This window comes from Muscardinus avellanarius (genome assembly GCF_963383645.1).
Source record: "Muscardinus avellanarius genome assembly, chromosome: 1".
In the NCBI taxonomy this organism is placed as follows: domain Eukaryota; kingdom Metazoa; phylum Chordata; class Mammalia; order Rodentia; family Gliridae; genus Muscardinus; species Muscardinus avellanarius.
The window spans coordinates 132,278,399-132,295,089 of NC_137786.1; the positions used below are offsets into that span (position 1 = coordinate 132,278,399).

A 16,691-nucleotide genomic window follows, 5' to 3' on the forward strand; every position below is an offset into this window, starting at 1 on the left:
CTCACATTTTTCTGCCCTAAATGTCTCCTGAATCAAGTTGGTACCCAATACTGTCTGTCTGTCTGTCTGTCTGTCTGTCTCTCTCTCTCTCTCTATCTATCTCTCTCTCTCTCTCTCTCTCTCTCTATATATATATATATATATATATATATATATATATATAGTCAAGGTTCCTTTTCTTAGAGAATCAGACCCTGAAGCCAGGTTACCCAATCATTTTTTGAGTCTTGACAAGACCAAGCCTTCACTTTCCTGTAGGTTTCTTTTAGATCCCCCAGCTAGGGATGTCTGAATCCCCAGAGGTTTGTTCTCTTGGCCACTAGGCATGTCTGTCCCAGGAGTGTGGCAGGCTCATGCGAGCTTAGGTGATAAAACCTTGCATGTACTTTTTCTTCTACTTTAATGCAAAATGCTCTATTCCCTCAGGCAGCTCTAGCATGTGGATGTTGAAACTGAATTAAAAACTGTGGGTGCAGGAATCTAGATGGTGTGTGTGTGGGGGGTTATACAAAGGAGAGATAACGAGTTTTGAGAAACAGGTCCAGCTCAATCCTTTGAAATTTAAATAAACTTTAAGTACTAAAATTATTCTTTCTAGTGGTTGCAGGTGAATTATTCAGTGGTGACTGCAATTTGGGTGATGAGACTCAACCCCAACACACACTGTATTTCCAGAATCATTGGCTGAAAGCCTCCCATAGTGTCTGCAAATCATATTCTCAAAGCCCCCTCATATGTCCACTCCATTTAATTCTGTCATTAACATAAGATGAACAGATCGCTTGTGCCCTCCATGACATAGATGCATACATTGAGACCTGAATAGTGGGGATGTGACTTGTCCCAGGTTAAGCAGCAAGAGGGTGGGGCCTTCAGAGTCTTGGGCCTGCAGGATCCCCACTGCGTCAATTGCTGAACCTGAGAAACGCAAATGTGTGCATGTGTGTGTGTGTGTGTGTGTGTGTGTGTGTATGTAAGTGTGTCTGTGTCTGTGTGTATGCGTGTGTGCACGTGTGTGTGTGTATGTGTGTGTGTGTTCATGCACATTTGCATTCACATGATGCTGACTGGGCCTCCCTGGAGTCTATAGCTAATGCCAGTCACAGTTACCTGGGTGAAAGAGAACATTAGTGGGAACATTTCTGTGAAAAGAAAAAGAGGGATTTTACCCTCCTAGGAGGTCAGTTACCTCCCCCAAATTTGGGTGAGAAACATCATCCTGATGACAGGGTAGGATCTCATCACAGATGGGGGTGGAGTAGGGGTGGGGGACCTCTTTTGTATCTGTACCACTGCAGAGACCTTCGCCTGGAGGGAAAAGGCCTTTGGGGTGTTTTGTGTTTTTTTTTTTTTTTTGCAGTACTAGAGATGGAACCCAGGGACATTCTATCTCTGAGCTACTCCCCCAGCCCAATTTTTTTTGTTTTTTATTTTGAAACTGGGTCTCACTGAGTTGCAAAGGGACTCACTAAGGGACTGAGGCTGTCCACAAACCGCACTCCTCCTGTCTCAGCCTCCCAAATGCTGGGGTTACAAGTTTACACCACTACAACTAGCTTTGTTTTTTTGGGGGGGAGCGTACTGGAGATTCTACCTTTAAGCTACTCCCCCAGCTCTATTTTATTTTTATCCTGAAACAGTCTCACTAAGTTGTTGGGACTGGCATTGAGCCTGCACTCCTTCTGTCTCAGCTTTTAGGACTCCTTGAATAGCAGCAGGTATCCTTGATTACCCAAAGAGATCCCACCTCACCAGTACCTTGACTTCTCCCAGTTTCTGAAGAAACTTTAGACAGTATCTCTTAATCTGTGATTAGTGCAAGAACATCCTATTCAGCAGTGATACTCAAAATTGTTTCCCAGTTTAAAAAAAAAATAAACATGCAACTGTGTCTAAGAAAACTAGACTCTTCAGTTTATTCTTTAAAAAAGAGGGTGAGAACACTCTATGGATTATCATCTTATAAACTGTTGTCTACCTATCTTCTTCTGAGTGCCTCATGATGAACTTTAGCACACAAAGGCTCCGAGAAGCCCTGCAGCAATACCAGTTGAAGAACTTAAGAATGGGAAGACTAATTGGCTTTTATACAAACAGCTTAAATCGCTTCTGTGACAGGAGGTTCACTGTTCACTGAAATTGTTTCCCAAAGTACTTTGACAGTACACATATTTAGGTGTATGTATATATTTTATTTTCTTTTCCAGTTGAAATATCTCTGGTATACAAGATCTATATATATTATTATTTATATTATAGTATACAACGTATAGAAATATTCACTGTTGATCTTCCCACTAGGGCCTAGAAGTAAAGCAAAATAAGTAAATAGTCCATATGTAATGAAATGAACCTGCTTTATTGTTGGGTCACTGTAACTTCAAGAGTTATAGTGAATTGATGTAAGTCTAATTTTCTATAACTTTTAGCTTGGTCTTTCTACTTTAATTGTTTCCTCTTACAACTTAGTTGATTGTCTGGGAAAAAAAAATTTTAACAGCGGGGAAGGGGATGCCAATAATGGCCACAATGGTCCACATTGCAGGCAACTCTCCAGAGACCCTCCCTTGGGTCCCATTTCTCTCTTACATCTTCTTTGCAGTATTTTTGTGTTCTTACTGACTCTCTAGGCCCACAGGGTGATTTGGGGATTCCAGCTGAGTTATCTCAAGTGGCAAATATACTCTAAAAGGAGAAGTGCCATGCGTCTTACATTACCAGGGTTAAAATTTCATTTTATTCCTCGTCTGATGCTATTCAGAACAGTTATCTTCCTTCGTGCTCAATAGGCAATAGAAATATATATGTCGGCAGAAAGCCAGCCTCCAGCTCCGTCTCTAGTAGGTGGGCTGGAAGGCCCCACTCACTATGATTTGTGCTCCCTTCTTCCACTCTGCTCCTGCCAATTAGAGGAGGGAGGGAGCCTGCCCCAACCATAAATAACAGCTACACCACTGAATTCCCCCACTTCAGACATGGCTCTGTTCACATGGGCAACGGATTCTACAGCCTTGCATCCCTTTTAACTATTCTCCTGCACAGTTGGAAAGAGAGGAGAGGAGACAGCAGGATGTGGATATTTGAGGGATCTACTTTCAAAAGAGCCACGATTGGGCCCTAGCTAAATGGGTTGATGGTAAAGCTCTCCTCAGTGCCCTTTCCCCTGCTTCTGAAGGTGGTCCCAGACATGCTTTTACCCATTGTCTGAGCTTCTGCACTGCTCTCAACACCCCCAAATGATCACTCCTTACCCATCTTTTTTTCTCTGCTCCTGTCTTTCAATGTCCTCCTCTCAACCACACACTTTTGAGAGAATCTAATTCACACCAAATCTTCAACAATTGCCAAAGACGGCTCCCACTTAAACACCTAACTCAAGAATAATAATCTCTAATGGGCGATTCATGTAAGAGAACCCATAGGAACAGATACAGCTTATAAGACCTCTGAAAAAAATGGCAAATGGACTCCTGCCTGTGTGAAGTTCGATAGTAAATGAGCCCTAATATAAATAATAACAGCTATTAATAGCTCTCTGGAGCTAGGCACCTGTATTGGAATCTTGGCTGTGCCAGAGTCTTACTGTATCAGCAGAGAAGTTCCTAAGTGACTTCTGCAAAGTGGAGAACAGTAATATGACCAAGGTCGTGCTCCTTGTGAGGTTAAATGAGTTAATCTTTGTAAATGCTTTGCACAGTGCCTAGATCATCGTAAACACTCAAAAATATTAACTCCCGGTCCACTGATAATCAAGTCAGCCATTTGCAAAAAGGGCAAACTTCAAGGATTTGGGGGGTCAATAAAATCTGAGTTTGAAATTTGGCTTTTCTGATGATCAGCTATGTGGTCATAAACAATTTATTTAACCTCTTTTTAGCATAGGGTTTCTCGTTGCTAAACAGGAATAATTGCGTGTCCTTCATTAAGATTGTTGTGAGGGTTGGAAAAAGTCATGTGTCTGAAAATACCTTGTAGCTAGGAGGCATCAATAAATGTTTGGGGATGGGGAAAACATCCTCGGAGCCGATCGCTTGGAAAAAATGACAAGGATTCTTTTGGGCATTTAGATGTGTGCATTTCAATAATGGACTTGCTTAGTCGCTCTGTCCTAAGGCGATCTATCAACTCTTATAGCACTTCTGTGAGGCACAGAGCAAATGTGGATAATGGTGTCTCGATTTTATTAACAAAGCAAGTGTCCCAAGTACCAGTCAATATAACAATCAAATGCAACTCCAGACAGACAGATTACTTCTGCTTTTAAAGAAGTAGTTTTCAAATTATTTTCTGCATCTCGCTATCTCAAGAACCTAACTAGAATATTATTATAATACATAAAATAGTAGTGCTTCTCAGAAAGAAATTGTCTATGCTGCCGCCTGCTTTGTTTTCTCTCCTCTTCTGCAGAAGTTTCTGCAGGACTTCTAAGGAAATCTAGGGGTCCCCAGGATGCAGTTTAAAAATCAATATTTAATGGCATGGAATTTTTTTACAATGCACAGTATGGATTAATAGTGACTTCCTACTGTCTTAGATTTATTAGGCTGAAGTCATGTCAGAAAAACCTCATTTCCTCATATGATAGGGTTCTCCGGGGAAATACAATAGGCAGAGCGAATCGGCATTTCACTAATGTATTTTATAAGGCCTTTTGTAATACCTTTGTTGGAACGATAAGGAAATTTACCCGGAATTCCAGCAAAGTTAAGCAGATTACTAATTGGATGGACAGATATAGTCAACAGGTGCTGAAAAACTAATAGATCAGCGTTCATCAGTGGCCTGCCAGGATCCCCCAGATGCTAGCTATGTCCTATATCATTAAATATTGCCATCAGCAACTCAGATGGGGACACAAAGATGACACTTATCAAATTTGTAGATAACACGAAATTGGGAGGAAAAGCAGATTTAACAGGTGATGGAATCCAGAAAGGTCTTGTCAAACTGGAGGAATAGAAAGATGATGAAGTTTCACAGGGAAAAATGTAATATTTTTATAATTAGTTCTCCAAAGCAAATTATTCAAATATAGCTTTATGCCATGTCTCATGTCAGATTCAGGTATAATCTAGCTAACTGCAGGAAGTAAGTAGTGGCTCTTTGAAAGTCTTTTTCTTCCTTTTAGATAGAACTGAGTCCTGAATGATAAGATAGAAAAACAAAGCCTGTACATCAGAGACAGTGTGAATTCTGAACAAGGTAGCAGCACAGACCAGACAGCCATATCTGGCTGGAAACTGTCAGAGAACCAATACATAAAATAACTCATTCTTTCTGACTATATTTATCACGAGGCCATAGAAGCTCTAGAACCTGACTTCATGGGATTTCAAACCAGGCATTTTTACTTCTCAGCTGTATACCCAGAGGCAAGTGACTTAACTTCTCTGTGCCTCAATTTCTGTATCTATAGGATGGGGGTATATTTATAGCTCACTATCTCACTGGATCCTCATAAGGATCCTGTTCAACTGTGCATATGAGTGTTCATTATTTGACTGTGCTGTTCTCCAGGTAGGCAGCTTGCCTAAGAAGGAAGGATGGGCAAACTGCTTCTTAGGAAGGAAAGTTGATGAGATCCAAGTAGAATAACTTGTGCTGGAGATGTCTGAGATCTGAAAGCTCAGCAAAAGGGCTGCAGAGGAAATACAGGAATCTAGGAACCAAGAATGCATAAAAAAGAACAAACTGAATTTGAGGACTAAAATGGAATTTAAGCCACCCAAACAAATGCAGCATTTGAGTTACACTAACAATTGATGGAGAGCTGGAGAGAGAGAAGTAGGAGTTTTTGGGCTGGTGCACTTTATATCTCTTCTGTTTCAGAGCAGGATTGATTGTAAAGTAGAAGCATGATGGGAACAAAAGCCATGGGGCACAGGGGCTGGAAACCAGAAAGAAGCGAACAGGTGGGAGAGGTAGAGCTTAGTCATAGGGTGGAAAAGAAAGAGAGGGAAGCAGAGAAAAAAACTAACGGTTTTTAATGATGGCAATTTACTACAAGTCACAGGAGTGAGGTTTCTCCCTCCTTTTTATATTTCATAAAATGAAACAATTGTGAGTGCGTGGTAACCATCGCATTGTGTCATTTAAGAGTTTGACACCGCTTGTGTTGCCCAGGAGCGTATAATTGTGAGCAAAGAATCATGAAGCTCATGGCATCCCTTTAGAGAACCAAAGCAATGCCCACACCATGGACACGAGATCTCTTCCAATACTTGGAAAAGAGAGTGGCTGATTTTTGTTCATATGTTGCCAAGGGCCAGAGGGTGAAAGCTCCAAGAAAAGAACATTAACTCTTAGACCCAAAATCAATGCAATACCAAAGATGGAAAGATCCACTTTGGGAAAGGGTTGGGAAGGTGTCGAGGGTATTCTAGCTTTGCTGACATAATGGCCAATGTAGGTTGCATCTGACGTAAGAGCCAGACTACATGGAAGTCTTTAAATTCGTCCCCAAACACAGTGTTCTATATTTTCATGAAAGCTACTGTGAAGCAGTTGAACAAGCCCCGGGATTCTGGCTGTGGTTGTAAGTGATCACTGCCATCTTTGGAATAGCTGCCCTGCTTAATATCTCACTAGGCTGCCCTTGGAGAAGTCAGGTGTGGGAAGCAGGCTGTAGTTCTCAGCTGAACCAGGAGGTGGAGACGGCCCTATGATGTACCCAGGGAGCCCGGCTGGGAGAGTGTGTGATGGAGTTGAGCAGCAGCACAACTATCTGTGTGGATTGGCAGCCATAAAGGAATGTGAGCGCTAATCGTCCGCCATCTGTCTTCATTTTGCTAACCCCCTCTATTGGACGCCACAAGCAGCTCAACTTCCTCTATTTATAAACATCCCCAATCAGTCATTTCTCTGCCCGCTGTCACATATTTGTGGCGTTAATGCTGGCTGCTTTATCACAGATTGGACTTCATTTCAAGCATAACTCTCATATACTGTGGTTCTGAGATCTTTATGGCCATATTACAGTCTATGGCTGAGCTGTGATTACACATCAGCACTGTGAGGCTGCGGACGGTGATTTGGCCCACTCCTACCCACCTGCCGCCCCTGCCCTACGAGGGCCGCCGTAGCTCAAGTTATAGACACAAAAATATATGAGGCCTATGTGAGGGAGAGAGAATAAAGGCTCAGCCACACTGTCGCCAGCACTCAGATAAACCAGAGCCATTCCGCAGGGCTAAGAACTCACACGAGGACTCCTTGGGGGAGAGGTAAAGGAGAGAATTATGGAAGAAAAAGAGGTGAGGAGATGGTTATGGTGGGACTGAGCTTTCTGGTTATGCCCATCTGAAAGCTGACAATGGACTGTAGACTTTTATTTTATGCCTGAAATCAGGAATGTAATTTAGGATTCCTTCTTGTTCCCTGTATCATGATCATCCTATTCATTAGATTATTCTTCTTATAGAGATGGGAAAAAAGTCTCTTTGGAGTGTGTTCACTAGATTTGGGTTCTAATAGGTGGTATGAACACATCCTGGGAACCACAGAAATACAGAAAATAGCAGCAATTCTCTGTCATGAAAGTCATGGTGGCCATTAAAAGGAAGATCAGAAATAAGAGCTGTACTTGGTGAATAGGTATACAGGAAAAATAAATGGATGCTGGGTAGTAAAATTTTAGAGGATATTGGAGATCTGGATCATTGCTAGGAGGGAGTGGGACTCACATTAACAAGATACATACACACACACACACACACACACACACACACACACACACACACGCGCGCTTTCATTCTGTAAATGAACGACCTTCTCAGTCATCCTGGCCATGCTTTATTCACAGAGAGTCACAGAAGAGCTCTCTACATTTTGGGGGTCAGAATCTGTTTGTCCTTTCCTGTGTATCTGAGGCTCTTCACAGAACTTCCTCATGGTTCTCAGACACCCAGCACCTCAGACAGTCCTCTCACCTCTTCTTCGTATTTTTCGACCTCTCTTTTCCTCTTTATCCCTAAATGCGGATGTTCTTTTCCTCCATCCCCAAAGAGGCATGACCCAAGTTTTTAATTCAAGATGAGAGCTACTTCAGGAAACAGGAGGAGGTCTAATTACTGCAAAAAACAAAAGTGATATTTGCATGTATGTGCTGAACCTCACTGTGATGTATAATTAAATGAAATGATAAAAAGTCTTTTATTTTTAGTTTTTTGGTACTGAAGTTGAACCCAGGGGCTTTATACCTCTGAGGTACAATCCCCCAGCCCTATTTATTTTTTTATTTTGAAGCAGGATCTCACCAAGTTTTAAGGGCCTCACTAAGTTGCTGTGGCTGGCTGCAAACCTACTATCCTCCTGACTCAGCCACCTTAATACTGAAATTACAAGTGTGTGTCACCATATCTGGCTCTATAGAAGTATTTTTATAAAATAAAAATTATAACATATTTAGTTCAAAAATCTAGGTGGCTTTTTATATATTATTTTATATATACTTTTATTGGTGCATTGTAATTATACATTATAACGAGGTTCAGTGTGATACAAATATAAATGCACATAGTACTTTGTGAGATTCCCTCCAGATTGTACCCCTTTTCCCCCTATTTTTTATTCTAGTATAAAATGACACCTCATTTTCTAAAATAGAAATGAATATCCTGATATTCACTCTGAGCTAAAGAGATTGTTTTTTTAAGCATAAATGGGCTGAGGAAAGCAGATACATAGAACAAAGAGCAGGTGAGTTATTTCTACCAAAAACCAGATTGGATTTTTAAGGGTTAAAGCAGAAAGATTTTGACATGGTTACACTGGAATCTCTTGAATTTTGGTTTTGGTTTTCTGTTTTGAAAAATTGCCCCCCTCATATCAAAGTGCAGTTTGATTTGGTGGCAGTTCATACAGGTGAATTCTGTTCGATATGGTCTATGGGAGCCTAGTTCGGGAAGCTACCGTGAAATATTGGCCTCCCAGAAAGTGCTTTTCATGTTAGGTATCAAAATCCCTCTTTGGAAACCCAGGACTCACAACCTCTCCCATGAGACCCTCTCTCCCCTGGCACTCTGATACTTCTTTGAATTCCAGGGCCACAACTTGCCCCTTATTCTCCATGACCCTTCTTAAAGAAATCTGACTGGTTTTTAAACCATTCTAAATTTCCAGAGATGTTTCTCTGCCCTCAAAAAAAAAAAAAAAAGTATGAAAATTATTTTGTAGAATGTTCCCATTCTGGTGATTCCCAAGTCCTTTCTTGGGGCTGGGGGTATAGCTCTGTGCGAAGTGCTTGTTAGCAGGGACTAGGGCTTTTTTGATTCTTTAGCACTATGGGGGAGAAAATTCCCCTTCTAGACCAGAACTGGATCCTTCACTCTACAAATCAAGGAGCTTGCTAAGTGATTCTCAACCACCTTACATCAGCTTTCCACACACCCCCACCCTAAAAGAAGAATGAGCTGCTTCTTTCAAGGATGAATGCAGCTCCCCCATCCATAGAATACAGAAAGGAGTGATGCTTTTAAAACTACACCCGTGGAGGTTTTCTCTACTAGTATGATCTGTTTTAAGTGAACAGCAAGAATAGTTTTAAGAGGAAAAATAAGGACCAGAATCCACAGCGACTGGCACTCAGCAGCGTGTGAAAAACATGGCGGAACAAGTCTAGCTCTTCCTTCCGGGAAAGCTAACTGTATGCAAATGAGCTCCTCGGCTTTTTTTTTTTTCTTTTTTTTTTTCTTTAGAGCCATAGCAGTAGCTGTACTTCTAAATTTAAGCGATGTACAGCTAAAGTTAATTTAGTAGCTAAGCTATGCCTTGGAGTTCGACTGCTTGCATTTCAAATCCAGGCGTTCCTACTTTTTAGTTTTGTTGTTGTTGTAGTTTGTTTTTATTTTGATGAGCCTCCATCTTCTCCTTTGAAAAAATTGATATTATTATTCACCTAAATGTTGGTGGAAGATATAATTAATGCTTTCAAGATACATAAGATAGTCCTTGGTGACAGGTTGGGTCCCGCTGGGCGGGACCTTAGAAAAGGAGGAGACTCTGCGGGGTGATATCATGAGAGGCGCGGAGTTTCCACACGTAACCCCACCCATAAGACGGAAGCCTTAAAAGGAAGGGCATTTCCTTTCCAGCATCTGAGGAGCTCCGAGGTCTCCAGGAGCGGTCCAGCTCTTAAAATTCTTTTCTTTTTGGCGCACCAGTCTCTCTCGTCTTTTTTATTGTGCCTAAAAAACTTAACACTTGGTATTCAGTCAACACTCAGTACTTTATATAGGCAGGTAAAATCATGTATTGGCTAAAAACAGGGCTACATCTCGAGAAATATTTTGTTAGGGGATTTTGTCTTTGTGTGAACATTATAGGATGTAAGTATGCAAACTAGGTGTCCAAGGCATTACAAGGCCATAAAATATTGTGGGTCACCATCGTGTGTGCAGACTATTCGTGACTGCAGTGTCATTGTGCAGTGCACAGCTGGATTGACAGTTATCAATGCCACATTCCTCATATCCATAATTTATCTGTTGGACAAAATTCAAGCTCTTCTCAGACTTACCCATGCCTGCGGTAAGGCATCATATCAGGTCTGGGCACCTCCGTGCACTATGACCTTCAGCTCTCTGCCTAGCTCCAGCTTTTACTGTCCTGGCTGTGACTTTTCTTTAACTGAGGTTTTAAGAAAATCTGGTAGAAAGGATTTTTTGAAGACAGTGGATCCAAATGCTACAGGGTCAGATGATATAATTGTTCTTCTTTTTACATGTAGCGCCTAGTCTCCTTTGTTTTCACAGATTATTCAAATGAATTACTAACCTGTTTCCACAGGACTTGGGAAGCTGATGTAAGAAGACAGAATGTGTTCCGTGATTTCCCAATAAAAGTCTGATCCCTGTACTGAATACCAAACTGTAGGCCCTGGAGAGCACAGAAGACTGTCTCTCTGTACCTAAAATTTTAACTCATTTCAGGGAAACTTGAAGGTTTATAGCAGTACACCTCCCCAACTAATCTCCCCCAAACACATTACACAGATTTTCCATTATCTAATTCTATAGCTCTTGTGGCAAATAGATATTAAAATATTAAATCTAAGATATCTTTTTCATAAAATATTAAGGGGATATGTCTGTGTTAACACTATTTTAACATGAAATAATAAACAAACTGCAGTAATTGGATATTCTTCTTCCTAAGCTCATGTGCCTTTAGAAAAATCACCCTGGCAAATATGCAATTTAGAGGAGTAATCGCTCCTTATCTCCAGACACTTTGCTTCTCCACGTCCAAAGACCGTTCTTTAAACATTAATTAGTTACCCCACCAAATATCCTAGGAAGCGTGAATTAATATCTGCTAAACACAGAGAGAGACTCAAAGAGAGAGAGAGAAACAGCATCCTGCCACACACTGTCCAATGGTCCTGAGGCAGGAGATTTTATTTAAGTGTTGTACATGGATCAGAAATAAGTCATAGTTCTGGAGTGAGGTTTATTTATCCTAAAAGTCATATAGTTTACTTACATTTTTGATTTTGGAGAATCCATGAAGAAGCGCTTACATCTCCATCTTTATTCTAAGAGTCCCCAGCTAGGAGTTGTTGTTATTGTTGTTGTTGTTGTTATCATTATTATTTTGTGATACAGGGATGGAATCTAGGGGCATTCTACCTCTGAGGTATATCCTCAGCTATATTTTATCCTCTGATTTTGAAACAGGTTCTCATTAAGTTGCACAGGGCCTCACTAAGTGGCTGAGGCTGGCCACAAACCTATGCTCCTCCTGTGTCAGCCTTCCAAGTACTGGGATTACAGATGTGCACCACCATGTCTGGCTTAGGAAATATTATAATAAGCCCCCCCCCGCCCCTGCCCCTCAGAGTAACAACACAAGGGTGCATTTTTGAGTGCCCATTTTAGTCACAAGTGATTTTTCCCTTAAATACTAAAAAAAATAGAAAAGGGATGTTGTAGCAGAACACAGAATGTAGGGGCTCATAGCATCTTACTGGGACTCAAATATAGTAGTTCTTCTTATTCCCAATACCCTCAGCAGATTTCTGAAACCTAAGTACTGAACCTTATATTTATTTTATTTTATTTATTTATATATATGCATGTATGTATTATGTATATGTATGTATGTATGTATGTATGTATATATAGGTTTTCGCTTTTTTATTTTTTGTAATACTGGGGATACAGCGCCATTCTACCTCAGAACTACTACACTTCCAGCTCTATTTTTTATTCTTTACTTTGAAACAGTGTCTCACAAATTGGGGGGGGGGGGCTTACAAAGTAGTGGAGGCTGGCTGCGAACCTGCGATCTTCCTGTCTCAGCCTCCCAAGTACTGGGATTATAAGCATGTGCCACCATGACTGATTCCTATACCCTATAGCTACTGTATTTCTTTCCTATAATAGAGAAATTAAGGGTATTATTTTTGTGGCACCCTGTATACAATCAGCTACACCAAGATGAAGCTAAATATCTCCTTTCCAGACACTGACTACCAGAAACTCAGTGGAGTGGGAAATGAAGGCCAGCTTTCTACTTTTTTTTTTGTTTGTTTATTTGTTTGTTTGTTTGTCTTTTGTTTTTGCTGTACTGGGGATAGAACCCAGGGACATTCTACCTCCGAGCTACACCCCTAGCCCTATTTTTTATTTTTTATTTTGAAACAGGGTCTCATTCAGTTGCAGAGGGCCTCACTAAGTAGCTGAGGCTGGCTGAGAACCCAGTTTCTTCTGTCTCAGCTTCCCACAGGGTATACCACCATACCTGGCTAACTTCCTACTTTTTTTTTTTTTGGTGGTACTGGGGTTCCTGGAAACCCTTCTACCTCCGGTCTACACTCCCAGACCTATTTTTTATATACTTTTTATTTGGAAACAGGGTCTCTTAAGGTAGGGCAGCTGGCTTCGAACCTGCATGATTCTCCTTTCTCTGTCTCCCAAGCGCGGGGATTACAAGCATGCACCACCATGCCCGGCTAACTTCCTACTTTTTACAAGAAGCACATGGACACAGAAGTTGCCACTGATCATCTGCATGAAGAATGGAAGGATTGTGTCGTCTGCATCAGTGGTGGGAACAACAAACAAGGTTTTTCCATAAAGCAAGTGTCTTGACCGATGGCAATGTTTACCTACTACTGAGTAAGGGCCTCCTGTTATGAACCAAGGAGAACTGAAGGCAGAAAGGGGAAATTTGTTTGGGGGATAGCATTGTGGATACCAATCTGAGAGTTCTCAACTTGGTTATAATAAAAAAAAAGGAGAGAGATATATTCCTAGACTGACAGATGTCACTATGCCTCATCACCTGGGGCCCAAAAAAGCCAGCAGAACCCCAAAACGTTTTATTCTGTCCAAAGATAATGTCTGCCAATATGTTGTCAGAAAGCCCTTAAACAAGGAAGGTACGAAACCCAGGATCAAAGCACCCAAGATTCAGTGTCTTGTTACTCCATGTGTTCTACAACACAAACACCAGCGTATTGCTCTGAAGAAACAGCGTACTAAGAAAAATAAGAAAAAAGTCTGCAGAATGTGCAAAAATTGAGGCCAAGAGAATAAAGAAAGCCAAAGAAGAATGCCAAGAACAGATTGCCAAGAGACTCAGTCCAGACAGAAATAAGAATTTTTAAGTGCAACATATAAATAAGATCAGACCTCAGAAAAGTTAATATATCAGGCACAACACAAGATCATCAATGACAGCTAATGATAAAATAGAACACATCTAACAGTATTCTAGAATGAAAGTTTTGTGAATGTTGTCTCTCTGTCTCAGACTATCTTAGAGTACTGTTCCCACCCTTTCGGTGATGATATGAGATGATGCAATACTGTGGTTTGACGGCAGGTAACTGAAACCTCAGAAAGTAAAATCATGGTTAAACAGAGGCACAGGCAGACTAGCAAAGGCACAGGCTCAGAGGTTAACTGGCCGCAAATCGCTTCTGCTGACACCTGCCCCAAGTCACAGTGGATGTCTCCAGGTCTCTGCCCTGCACTTTTCTGAAGGACTTATGATGTGCCCATCACATAAAACCTCTTGCAACCATTCCCAATAATTGCTGCATGAAAAGTGAGCTGATCAGCATCCAACTTTTATGGCCCGCTACTAACCCAGCCAGCATTTTCTAATAATATTCTGCTTTTATGTCCCAAGATCACAGAGCAATTTACGAAGATTAATTAGAAATGCCTCAAAACCTTCCTCTTTGTTGGAAGCAGGGGTGGAGGCAGGGGTGAAGGCTGGGAAAGGGGAGGTAAATTAGCCTCCTCTGAGGATGGGATGTGAGAACTCTCAATTGAGGACTTGCCTGGCTCAAAAGAATAAGTCTTTGTGTCCCATTAGTAGTCAAAAGAGAAACAATCTGTTATTGGCTATTCCAAAAAGATTCCACTGAGAGGAAATAAAGAGGCTGCATGTGTTTATTCTTTATTTGAAAAATGATATAAATAACCAAATTTGTTATTACCCCCAGGGTCCTGGCAAGATGCCCAAATATCTCTAATTTTGAGTGACTACAGTTTGTGTCACCCCAAGCAAGCCATTGCAAGTTCTGCTCTTCCCTGAGCCAGAGACTATGGCTCCTGGTTCTCTGAGAGGCCAGGGAGTCACTGGAATCAATATGACCCTTGAATGCTTTGGAGCTGCCCTCTCTGAGGTCCCCTCCTCTCCTGTGCTACACTAGGCTGGTGCCTCCAAGGATCTGCTTGGGCTTGGCAAAGAATAGAGAATGATGGCAGAGAAAAGATGCCATCAGGCCATTGAGGCAGTGCAGCTGCTGAGAGGCCAAGGGGCGGGGTGGGGAAGGCTGCAGTGACGTTCTGTTTTGTTCTTGCAACCAAGGCACAAATTAAGGCAAAATTAGAGACTTTCTTAGACGGAAGGGAGGAGGAGGAAGACAGGGAAGCAGAGTTTTTAAGGACAGCAATTTGAGAACATCTGAGACAAATCTGTGGCTGATTCTTTTCTTTTTTTTTTTTTTTTTTTCTACAGATTAGTTAGTGACTTTCTTTTTGGATTCCGGAGGGGTTCCCTTCCCCCCCTTCCTTTCCCTTTTTGCACCATGCACATGTAAATGTGATTGAGAATTCTTTCGTCAGATCTGCTGCCTTGGCAGCCTTCCTGCCAGCTGGCCTGGCTGGGGAACCACGATGGAGACTTGATTGCCATTGACAACTTCTCCCAGGGTTTGTGGGAGGAAGTTTGCCTCTACAGACAGTCCCCCAGACTCTGGGGTGGCGCTTAATGCCTGCAAGAAAGAAGGGCAGAGAGACCTCCCAGCAGGCACCACAGGGGGCGCCCAATTCAGCACCACCATTTTGTCTAACTCCACACAGCAAATGCAGTTGTTCACACAGGAAGTTTGTGATTCTCCTCCGTGGATCATTGCAGCATCACTGATGCACAAAGTCTGGGCAGATCTGGAAGGGCTATGGAATCCACATCTCTTTATCTCTGAGGATGTGTCATTAAAATACTACAGCCGAAGTGAAAAGTTCCTGCCCACTCAAGATGATTGTGGTTGGCAGTCAATTCTGTCTCTGGCTTCTCTGTTTCAGCTCAGCTCACTCTTTCTTCTATGTCTCCTCTTCTTGCCCACCTAGGCTTCAGGCCCTACTCATGTGCTCATATCTTTTCTCTTACCCTCCTTTCTTTCTTCTTTCTGGCCAGTGAAATTATCACCAGTGTAGGAGCTGCTTTAATGCTTATGTCCTTACAAGTTGTCTCTGGTAATAAAATGGGTTCATACAAACTGTCACACAGTTTGGCCTCAAGTAAACAATCTTTAAAGGCCAGTGAGTTACATATCACTTATAGGTAACGTGTGTGTGTGTGTGTGAGTGTGTGTGTGTGTGTGTGTGTGTGTGGTGTAAACTTAGTGTTTTCAAACAACATTTTAGGTCTTCCTTCTCTATCTCAAGTTTATAAAGTTAGATGTAACATTCTGTCCAGAGGTCACCTCTATATAGGTGGCTGGCAGACAAGCCACCAAGATGGCCTCCAAGACCTTTCCCTTCTGGTATTTTTACTCGACTTGTAATCCCCTTTCTCTGAGTAGTAGCCATGTTTATTGACTCAGTTCTAACAAATAGGATGTGGAAGAATTGATGAGCTATCATATCCAAAATTAAGACATAAAAAGACTTTTATCTTGGGCAAGTTCTCATTCTTCATGGGATTTCTTACCCCGAGAGAGGCTGGCCACCAGGTCATGTGGCAGCCCACTTGGTAAAGGACAAACACCTGCCAGCACCATGTGAGTGAGCTTAGAGTGATCTCCTTCTAGTTGAACCCTTAGATGAGATCACAGCCTTGACCAACAGCTTGCCAGTGGCCTCATGAGAAACCATGAGTCAGAAGTAGCCAGCTAAGCTATGCCCAGATTCCTGACCCCAGAATCCATGAGATAATAACAGTTTGCTGTTTTAAGCTTCTTTTTTTAACACAGCCACAGATCACTGAGTGTGTTCTCAGACCAGTGCCACACTCCATCCTACTCAAAGTGTTTTAAAGAAGACTGTAGGTTCTCAAAAATAAAACATATAACAGCTTCTTATCATTAAGAAATGCCTTTCTAAGTAATTTTAACTCTTATGCAGAAATATTTATATTACTGATCTTATACTGGTTATTATCTAAACCCAGAGCATCTTTAGTTATTGAAAGAAGGCATCAGGAAATGTATTATATAAAATTAATTTGAAGAGACC

The 16,691-nt window shown here is 41.5% G+C and overlaps 1 protein-coding gene and 1 pseudogene across 5 annotated transcripts in view; both read left to right on the plus strand.

Annotated features, from left to right (window-relative positions):
• The window catches only part of NTM (neurotrimin), a gene marked incomplete at both ends in the record, with an annotated part of 1,054,156 nt that overhangs the window by 215,941 nt on the left and 821,524 nt on the right, over positions 1 to 16,691 (plus strand). The window lies entirely within an intron of this gene.
• On the plus strand, positions 12,966 to 13,609 carry LOC308272109 (small ribosomal subunit protein eS6-like; annotated as a pseudogene). The gene has a single exon. The product of its transcript is annotated as a small ribosomal subunit protein eS6-like (transcript).